The sequence below is a fragment of the Panthera uncia genome, chromosome A2 (genome assembly GCF_023721935.1).
Source record: "Panthera uncia isolate 11264 chromosome A2, Puncia_PCG_1.0, whole genome shotgun sequence".
In the NCBI taxonomy this organism is placed as follows: Eukaryota; Metazoa; Chordata; class Mammalia; order Carnivora; family Felidae; genus Panthera; species Panthera uncia.
Genome location: NC_064816.1, coordinates 33,491,361 through 33,502,451, shown reverse-complemented (window position 1 = coordinate 33,502,451; position 11,091 = coordinate 33,491,361). Strand labels below are relative to the sequence as shown.

The 11,091-nt window shown below is 42.4% G+C and overlaps 1 protein-coding gene across 10 annotated transcripts in view; it reads left to right on the top strand.

Moving 5' to 3' along the window:
- Nucleotides 1-11,091, top strand: part of SUCLG2 (succinate-CoA ligase GDP-forming subunit beta) — a 326,281-nt gene that overhangs the window by 32,973 nt on the left and 282,217 nt on the right. The window lies entirely within an intron of this gene.

Genomic DNA, 11,091 nt, shown 5'->3' with positions numbered 1-11,091 from the left:
TAGCTACTGTGGTAGATATCTCTCCTGTGGGACTCTTGGTGCTGATGTAGGAAGGCAGAAGGATGCAGGTTCCTCCTCTGAACTCCAAGGAGTTTTTCCCCCATCTCTCAAATATAGGACAGGGGTCAGCAAGCTTTTTCTTAAGAGACCAGATAGTGTGTATTTTAGGTTTTGCAGCCATATGGTCTCTGTTGTGACTCCGCTGTAGTTGTAGTGCCAAAGCAGCTACAGACAATGCACAAATGGGGAGACGGAATACTAAAGCCTTTGTATTGTATTTTCAGAACGGTTGATTAAGACTTAGTGTTCTAGGTGCTGTGGACTGAGTGTTTATGCTCCCCCCAGATTCTTACACTGAAGCCTCATCTGCAATGTGGTGGTATTTGGAGGTGGGGCCTTTGGGAGGAAAGTAAGTCATGAGGCTAAAGCCCTCATGAATGGGATTAGTGCCCTTATAAGAAGCGAGATGATTCCTTTCTCAGCAGGATGGCTCTTATCTACAAGCTGGGAAGAGAGTTCTTGCCAGAAACCGGCCATGCTGGCAGCCTGATCTCAGACTTCCCAGCCTCCAGAACTGTGAGAAATAAATGTTTCTTGTCTAAGCTGTCCAATATGTGGTGGTTTGTTAAAACCTCAGGAGTTGATAGAGACACCAGGCAAGTAGGTTTTACCTGGTATCTCAGTTCTTATTGATGGTATCCAGTGGAGCGCTGTGTGATGAGGATTTTGAAGCCAAGGTCATTCTTTGGGGACGTTAAAGGTGGCCAGGTACATTTGCAGATCTAATTGGCTTCAGTAAAGGATTCATGAATTGGACAGCATCTCATCTAGCAAATAGAGGGGTGATCTGAAGAGACCTCCAAAGTGCAAGGTTTCTAGATATAAGAAAGATATAAGCAAAAGAAAAAAATCTTGTTTCAGGAAAGATCAGGACTTCCCTTAGTGGGGAAAGATAGGAGTTCTTTTTATGCAAAATACCTCCTCTTTGGAGGATGGACAAGATCCTTGTGGTAGATTACATAACTGGTAACTGATGCTTCTCAGAAAATGCCTCATTGACAGATTAAGACTTATTCTGGGGTGGGTTGAAACTGTAATTAGATTAGGTATTAAGCCCTGGTTTCGGGACTTGGCCTAGCCCAAGTAATGCCATTTGGGACCCGTGGTTTTGTTTTTGACAACATGCTTTTCTCTAGTTCTGTTTTTATTGCATTTGTAACTAAGGCTTTCATGTTTCTTACAAATAATACAAACAATACAGTGCAATTAGAATTTGTATGAATATTTCTTTTCAAATATATAGAATGGGTAATTAGTGATTTTTCATGTGTGCTTCATAAAATTGGTTTCACTTCTTTATAGTAACTAGAGCTGGGTGCCTTATACACGTACAATACTCTGAATGCTTTTTTAACAAGCATAATACACATTTCATGGCTGTATCACACTTTTCTTTTGTGTCTTTAGAGTTGTAGGATGAGAAGGTTGCTGAGAGCAGGATAAGAGACTGCAGTAATCCCCATCAAGTGGGCTTTTCTATCACGTGATGCATGGCATAATAGAAAAAAATGCATTTTTTGTCTTTGGCACCAAACTCCTAAAGCCTTTAGAATTTCCTGAGTGGTAGGAGTGTCTTTTGTTATCAGTAACAAGCCCCTTCAGGCAAACCTGAGTTTATGCTAATGAGGTGACTCCTGGTGGCCCTTAGCTTCTGGGGATTGGCTGGGGGATCTTCCTCTGTTGGAACTTTCAGTCCCCTCCCTCATCCTACCTATGAGTAGGGGAGGGGGCCTGGAGATGGTAGAGTTCAGTCCACAGTGGACAGTCATTTAGTCAGCCATTCCTGTGTAATGAAACCTTGAGGTAAACTCTGAAACAATAGCTTAGGGGAGCTTCCAGATTGTTCCACAAATCTAACTGCTGCCTGGGAGGGTGGTATATCCCGAGAAGGCAGAGGAGCTCTGTGCCACACCCTTGCATTTGTAGCTGGTTGGGCAGAACTGTGGGTCCCTGGGAACCCCATTTGCAGCTGGTGTCTGAATTGGGAGTCATCTTGTGGGGCTATAGCCTGTGGGGTCTGCACTAACTCTGGGAGTTAGTGACAGAGTTGAATTGTTGGACATGTAGTTGGTGTTACGAGAATTGGAGAACTGGTATGGGAGAACCGCATGTATTTTGGTGCTAGGGAACGCTGCGATAATGTCCTTTCTTGCCAACTCTTCATTCACTGTAGGGCTCAGTATCTCTTTATATTTGGCACAAAGAACGTTCTTACACCAAAGCATCAGTGAGCCAGATTTTGCTGAGGGGAAATGTTAAGGCTTGGCAAACCTTGGCAAATGACAGCCTACCTGAGACTTTTTTGTCAGGTGTGTCGCTTGTCCCTTCTTTTCTCTTTTTCTCTCAGCCTTCTCCCCTCACACTGAGAAGCTTCCCCTGCGTCAGTTAACTGTGTCCCCAGACTTGCATTTCCACACATCAAAAAGCCCTGTAGTCAGCTATACCCCTTCTCTTAGATAGGAATTTAGTGACCCTCTCTAACTACTTAAATATGCCTTTCTGGGTGTCTCATCCACTCACCCCAAGCAGCTTACCAAAATATTCCTTCCAAAGCTGGATTTGGCTTGACAGCCATAGACACGCTGAGAGGATTTGAGCACAGGTCCACCTTCATCCATCTTGTACGTTCATACATACATCCATGCAATAGAAAACTGAATTGAGTACCGACTGTATATCTTCCAGTGCTGTAGGTGCTGGGCGTTCATCCTGAACAAGACAAGAGTTTGCTTAGTGGAGGTGGTGTCTTAGCTGTGCAAGTATAGAATATTAGTTACAGGTAAGAAAGTGAAACAGGGAGAAGCACTGACTACATTGCTCTGTATTCAGACTTTCCTTTCGACTCCCACTTTTATAATTTGGGGTCCAGTCAGAAATGACCCTAGTTATTTTAACAGGGATCATTTAACCTCAAGAACTGATTAAGGAAGTATTGGAAGGGCAAAAAGAACTCGGACTCCAGCAGAGATTGTAACTGCAGGAAGCAGCTACCATGCCTGGAATAAAAAGAAGTGACCGGGGCTCTGGAAGAGCTTGGAGACATGGAGGGAACCCTCCTGCAGAGCAGGGACCCAGAGCATTAAGGAAGAGGCACTGCCTGGCTGGTTCCCCCAGCTCTGAGGCTGGTGTGGGGTTGCTGGCGGAACCCATAAGCTGCACCTAACTGCTCTTGGAGGCAGTTGCTACAGCTAGGGTGAAGAGCTGGGGCTGGGGCTCTGATGGTAGAACATCAGGCACGCGAGAGGAGCAGATACATACTTTCTCTGTCCTTCAGCCTATTAGTCTCCCAGCGGTGCCGCATTTTGGCGGGACGTAGTGGGAAGCCAGCTGGCAAAGGAGAAGGTCATTTGGAGAGTTTCAGCCCGCCGAGTGGTGAGCCGCCTAGAAGGGAGGTTTTGGAGCTGATAAAAAAATAGCTCAATAACTGGCACATCACTAATATGGCCCAAGTGTGGGAAGACCATATAAAATATAGTTATTGATTTTTTTTAATGGTTGGACTTCTCAGAACCTTTAATAAGACGTGTATTGAGAATTTCTAAGTAAGGAAAGCAAAATGACATATTTCCCAAATATTTGACCATGAGCCTTCCTTCTTCAATTTCTAGCTCACTACCTTGTTTTCTGATTTTATCCCCTCTACTTTCAACCTTGCCCTCCCCCCCCCCCCCCACTTTCTTTGAGGGATCAGTTTTAAATTTTCAAGATTTCTAGTTAATGTTTTGGTGGGTATAATGTCCTCTCCCATCTCTCTGATTTCTGGTACGTCTTCAAGGGGTTTTGTGCTGTATGCTCCATGATCTTTTTTCCTCAGCTGTTTGTTCTTCTGTTTGTTTTTCTTTGCTGATGCTAGTGGGCCTCCATTGTTTAATTATTCTTGATAATGTGCTTACAGTATCCTGACATCAGTAATGGGGGGGGGGGGGGGGGGGGAGGTACAGAGGGTGTGGCCACGCCATAGGTGCCAGGAACTGGGCTTTTCTTCATGTGTCGGAGATGCCCCACCATTACTGATTTTGTCTGGGAGCATATCCTAGCACAGTGTCTTCCAAATGGTTGCCTTGGCACTTCCTCTGTTCCCTGTGTCCCTTAGAGCTTTCGACTTTAAAATATAACCAGAGCTATTCCCACTTTTGGTACAGTCTCGTCCTGCACTCTGTTAGCTGTGGGATTTTACTTCAATCTATTTCTTATTGACCTGCCATTCTTCAGGGATTCCTCTCAATTTCTTGTTTGCCAGGCGCCCACTGCCTTCTTTATTATTTTCCCCAGTGCTGCTATGAATATTTTGTTTAGGCATATTGTTCCAATCTCGTATTCTTCCTTTCTGTATCTGTTCCTGCCTTTGCTTAGCGCAACATCTGGCCCTGTAGAGTAGGGGATTCTTTCTCTCCAGTGGATTGCTTTTGGGGTTTGGTCACAAGGTCTTAGGTTACTTTTCTAGCCATCAGTGTGGCAGCACTTCCTTGGCGTGTTTCCTTTATCTTGGGAAGGTCTGGTGCCTCAAAGATAGCAGGATCTTGAGAGAGCAATTTTTAGATGACCGTGCCCTCTCATACAAACAAGGAAGTCCTCAAGAGAAGAGATATTTAGGCTACTTATCCTTAAGTTGCCGTTTGGATGCTGGCTGGATCTGGCCAGAGGGAAAGTAATGGAACACTGTGTTTCCATTGTGGTGGAATTTCTTGGCTCTGAAGTTGCTTCTGGATCCCAGACCCCATTGAAAAAGGATTTCACAAAAATCTTTTAGTTTACTTTCCAACAACCTTTTAAGGTTGTTGTGGTTGATATTCTTACTTAGCCTAAGTAAACAGGTTAAAGTTACCTGCCCTAAGTGCCCAGGGAAAGATGGCTTACTGAGTCTCCGTCTCACCCTGTTAGGCCTGTTTTTCACCATCAGCTCCTGAACCCGTCATCAGGACATTGCTGAGCAAATGTCGTATTTTGCTCTTTTATGTCTCATTTTCCTGTTAACTTCCAGTTTGGACCGTTTGTTAAATTGTGGTAATATCGTACAGCATTTCAGTGTATAAGATTTTAAAAGAAAAATCATGGGGATTAAACATACTTGAGATTTCTTTGATTTTATTGAATCTCCCAATTTTAAGAAGGTATGCTATGGTTAGAATATTATTTTCTTTGCTGCTTGGGTATTAAGTGTCAGATTAAATGTTTTGCAGGGGTCCTCTTTTCTGTGTGGGCTTTTTGGATTTTCCCATCATTATAGTAGACTTTTCAAATGAATGACAGTATTCTTTCAAAAGTTTTCTGAAGTAAAATGAATGTCATGTATGCTACACTGCTGTATAAATTCTCTTTTCGGGGATTATTTTGAAGTTTCATTTTTATGTTATCAAGTTTTCTCAAAGCTTGCCTTGAATTTAACTTCCGTGGTTTATTTGCACAGGTATTGGTAAGGTTTTGTGATTCTCCCCCTCCCCCCCCAACTCTGGGTAAAGAAACTCAAATTATTGCCAGAGAAAATATAACTAATGTGAACTGAAAGATTTGGCATGCACTTTTTGTTCATAACTAGGACATGACATGTAGAGTATTGGGAAGGGCAGTGGATTTAATTTCTTCTGTAAATGAGGATTCTAACAATGCAAATGTGAAAAAAGGGATAATCCCTATCTTGTTGTCACCTCTCTTAATAGAAAATTCTAAGGTCTAGTTTTCCATAGTAGCAGTATTTTACTCATCAACAAGAATGAAATCAGTTAAAAAAAATTTTTTTTAATGTTTATTTATTTTTGAGACAGACACAGAGCATGAATGGGGGAGGGGCAGAGAGAGAGGGAGACACAGAATCTGGAGCAGGCTCCAGGCTTCGAGCTGTTAGCACAGAGCCCGACGCGGGACTCGAACTCATGGACCGTGAGATCATGACCTGAGCTGAAGTCGGATGCTCGACCGACTGAGCCACCCAGGCGCTCCAAGAATGAAATCAGTTTCTAAACACAAACAGTGGACTTAGAACCTTGCAGACACCAATTATCATTCTGTACAACAAACCTTCAAAATGTCAAAGAGTCTCAGGAATTTCTCCAGCAAAGGTCGCTCATTTACTACTCTTGGTCATTTCTTCAGCATGCCAGGGTGACAGGCAAACCTGGGAGAGTGAGTTAGCTTGGTTGCTCAAAACTGGCGCTATAAAGAAGTGATGAGAAGTCTCTTTCTATCAGGTAAATCCCATCAAACTCAATGTATCCTGAACGATTAAACACTGTTAGATTGTTAGAAAGAACATGAGTGGGTTGATTAAAATGAAGTCTGCCCCTTGCATGCTTTCCCTGAATTTATTGGACAGGACTTTTGGGACTAGTTTAAGAAGGGCTAAAATTGGGAACAGAAGAGGGTGGAGGAAGGAAGGGGACAGGGGTTTATGACGGAGCTGTATCAGATGCACTGACTTTGACCACATTTGACCCATTGTCATGGCTCTGTTGAACGCACATATGACAAAGCCCCTTCACAAACCTTGCGTGTATGTTTCCTCCCAGCACCCCTGGAGGGTGGGGTGTTGTGTCTTAATAATATCTCTTTACTTGCTCCGTATCACAAGCTCATTCTGGGTGGAGAACTTGAAAAACACCCCGTAGGGTCTTTTCGTCCTGATGATCTTTTTGTTTAATGTGGTTGAAAAAAGTATGTAGTGTTATTCCCTTCTGACTCTTAACTCGTGAGAGTAATAGTTTGCTCTGATGGCATGTGTAAATGTGTAAAAAGGTTGGCTGGGGTTAGCTGAGCAATTAATGGCCTCAGATTGATCAAGGTTGAGCTCATGGCTATACCATTATTGTACTCTTTTGAATTTGATTTGAAGTTAGCACTTTACTTGAGACTATTCTTAGAATCTTTAAAACCCCTTTTTGCTGCCAGAGGTAGCAAGACTCACTTGAGTGAGTTAAAGAAATCACACACACATACACACCCATTTTTATGAGATGAAGCGGTGACCTAATTTTCGATGAAGTACTTCCGAGTTATTCACTTAAGTCATAAGTGAGCAAAATCCTGATTTTTATGAACATAAAGCTGACATGAGACCAAGGCACTGGGCATAAACCTTCAAGAGTCCAGAGATGAAAACCGGTGTCTTGCCCTCCTTCCCTGAGCTTGCCTGTTCCTCAGAGGTGTAGTGTTGGTGTGCTGCGAGGGCAGTGCCAGGGCACGTGGCTGGATGCTTTGCACTGGCTTGTTGAGGCCATGCCCGCTTGGGGGGCAGGCGTAGTAATGCCTCCGAGCCTCAGCCCCTCCTGTATAGCATGGGCCATTGGCTCAGCATGATCTCAGGTTTCTTCCAGAACTTTTTTTTAATTTTTTTTTCTGATTACAATTACGTTTTATAGCCTACTTTCTTTCATTTTATTAATAACTTCATTGTCATGGAATTGTGTGGTTATTAACTTTATTACACTAAGTATGTAATCATTTTTATTTAGAAAAAAAATGCAGGATATTGAGATTTATGTCACAGTCATCTGTGTGTCCAGTATGAACAATTTTAAATATTGCTATTTTCTTACATTTTCTCAGATCATTTTTAAATAAAAGACATAAAGCATAACTGATAAACTTGAAGTCTCTTGGTGCCCCTTCCCCAAACCTGTGGCATTCTCTCCTTCTCTCTAACAGAGTCACTATCCTAAACTTGACATGACACCTTCCAGACTTTTTTTAAATTTATTTTTTATTTTTAAAAATGTTTACAAATATAAATTTTTTAATGTTTTTTCACTTCTTGAGAGACAGAGACAGAATGTGAGCAGGGCAGGGGCAGAGAGAGAGGGGGACACAGAATCTGAAGGAGGCTCCAGGCTCTGAGCTGTCAGCACAGAGCCCGATGCGGGGCTTGAACTCACGAACCATGAGATCATGACCTGAGCCGAAGTCGGATGCTTAACCGACTGAGCTGCCCAGGTGCCCCAGACACCTTCTAGACTTTTGGTATGGCAATTTATGTATGGAGGTGAGGAGAACACTTTTTTCCTTTACCCTTGTTAAGTTCCTTGGCTGAGGTCCTGCAAGTTAGTCTGCCACAGGACAGATTCACTAGAGAAAAATAAGTTTATCAACAGGTGCACACAGCCCTGAGAATACTCATATGTGACTCAAAGCGGTGGTCAGAACTTGGGCGTATGTTGCATCTTAACAAAAGAAGAGTAAATTTGCAGAGAAGTACCAAGACAAAGGAAAAGGACTTGGAGCTTCTAGGGGCAGCAAACTATGGGGAGGAAAGTCTCTGGGGACACCAGTAGAAGATAAGGATTACTGACGTTTGTTATGGTGACCCTCATGCTGCTGTCTCTGGACTAAAGGTGTAGATTTATGTCCCATGATTAAGATTCATCCTGCCCTCTTTTGATGGAGGGAGAAGGGGAACAGACTTTTTCTTGTTATCTTCAGTTCAAAATAATGCTTATGGCATATTTTAGGGTGTCCTACTCTGAACCCCTTCATTTGTCTCTGTAAGATGGCTTAATTTTTTTCCTGTTTTAAATATGCATACTCTTATGTGTCCCTCTTATCTGTCACTTGTTTTTTTCTGTGTTTTACTTTGGAAGTACATCTGTGCTGATACATTTCAAGAACTGCCTTATTTATTTGAATTGTTTTATAGTGTTCATCAAATAGATCACAGCTTCCTCATTCTTAGGTTTTTCTTTGTTGGTTTTTTTTCTTTTCTTTTCTTTTTTTTGTTATTCCTACGTGGTGTCTCTTTAATCAAGGGAGATCTTGTTTTCTCCTTGGTAAGAAGTTGCAGATGGCCAGCATAGCAGAATGGGGCTGTAGCAGGGCGGTTTGTGTGTCACACACTGGGATTAATATTAAATAATGGAAGATGGTTATACGATCAAAGAACCAGAAGCTCTGATGTGGTGGAATGGTGGATGGGACTCTCAATAATTAAGTGTGATACGAAGACCAGTTTGGGCAAAAAATCCAAAGTTAAGATTCTTTTATAGAAATGCTTCTAAAGAAATGCTTCTTTTATAGATAGCAGGTACATAAAATTCACTAGATTCACATGGACTAAATATGTCGTGTGTGTGTGTGTGTGTCTAATACTAGATTCCCTTTCACCTTAAAGCCCACATCTAATTCATAGTAAGCTTTACTTCATCACCAGACTTATCTGGAATCCCTTCATTCCTCTCTGTTTCTACCTCCACTGCTCTTCTCTGTTATTTAGTTGAGGGTCTGCAAACTGTGGCCTCTCTGCTAAAACTGTTCTTGCAAATAAAGCTTTGCTGGAACATAGCCATGCCCATTCTTTTATAAATATTATCTATGCCTGCTTTGACAAAAGTGGAGTTGCCGCAGAGAGTATCCGGCCTCAGAGCCAGATTTACTATTTGGCTATTTACTATTTACTATTTGGATGTTTATAGAAAATGTTGCTGAGTCTGGTCTGGTTTAATGCAGCTTTCATAAGTGGTTTCCTTCTCTAAACAGAAAACAATGACTTTTCCAAAATGTGAACTTGATCTCACTTCCCCGCTTAAAACACTAAGTAAATAAAATCTAACTAAATTCTGGACCGCAGCCTCCAAGCACCTGCGTGTTCTGGTCCCTGCTCCCCTTTCCACTTTCATCTCTGACTTATTCCCCCTAGCTTCTGTCACTAACTAACCGTATCCTGCCTCAGGGCCTTGGACCATGCCTGCTAGGTTTGTCCTCAGCTTCTTTACATGCCTGTTTCCTTTCTGTCTTCTGGTCTTTGCACAAATGTCATTTCTTCAGAGGTTACTGCCCAGTGTGCTCTTTGTATCCATAATTCATCATGTATGTGTTAGCACGTCCCATTCTGTAGTTACATTCTCCATTTATGTGTTCGTGTCCTTTCCTGCATCCCTTCCTAGGACACGAGCTCTGTGGCAACAGAGAACTTGTGTGTGCTGTGGACCAGCGGATCTCAGATGCCAGCCACAGTGGCCGCCACGTTATAAATGCCCAGTGGAAGACTGTTGAATGAACAAAGTACAGATTCTGCAGTTTCCTTAGTAGAGTTAAATGCGAGTCTATATTTACCTTTCCTTAATTTGTTTTCTTTCTTCATGTAAATAAACCTTGCCCACTTCTGTTCACAGTATAAAATTAAGGTGATATTCCTGTGCAACACAATCGAGCTGGCACTCTGTCCTCTAGGGGATGGGCAGGCATTTTGAAATGATGCACTTCAGTCTTTTCAGTGCCTTTTATACGTTTGTTTCTGCTGTTGTGTTAATAACGCTAATGTTTATCAGTGTTGTATTTTCCCCCCTCTCCTTCTTTTTTGCTGCTGGCAGAGCAGTGGAGTTAGGGAACGAAACTTCCTTTGGGCATTTGTCCTGACTACAAAGAGTTTTACATTTCTTTGCTCCTTGAAAAAAAAAAAAATGCTGCTTTTCCGCTGAACCTAGGATAAAAAGGAGGCAGTATCTTTGAGAATCTTAATTCTTTTGACTTAGTGCAACTCATCTCATCCACAAATCTTTCTCTCATTCAGATCTTCCCATTCTTCTTTCCAACCTCATTTTCAGGACAGCTTTGTACCTTCCTGCGGTGAAATCTATACAGGGCCTCCTGTTTCTCCTCCTGCCCCAGTCACTGCTCAGGACCCACTTTTGTGGACTTGGGGGGAGGGGCGGAATTCCCTGTTACTGTTTCACTGAAGAGTGGATGTGGAGTCAGGCACACCTGCATTTGAAGTATGGCCCAGCCCCTCACCATCGCTGTTAGTCTTAGCAACACTTAGCTTCTCTCAGCCTTCATTTGCTCATCTGTAAAATGGTCTTCTGTCAGTTTCTTCCTTGTAGGGTTGTTGCGAGTTTTACATGAGGTAATGCTCTCCAAGTGTATAGTATAGCTTCTATAACTTCATGGCACTGTTCCGTGTTAGCTAGTATTTGGTTTGGTTAAAAATACGAGATTTTGTTGGGGTACCCCGGGAAGAATTAATTCTAAAATAGAAACCTGCTGTGATCCAACTTCTGGATAGTCTGAAAGGTGAACTTTAATTTCTTTTCTGGTAGGACAGATTCTTTA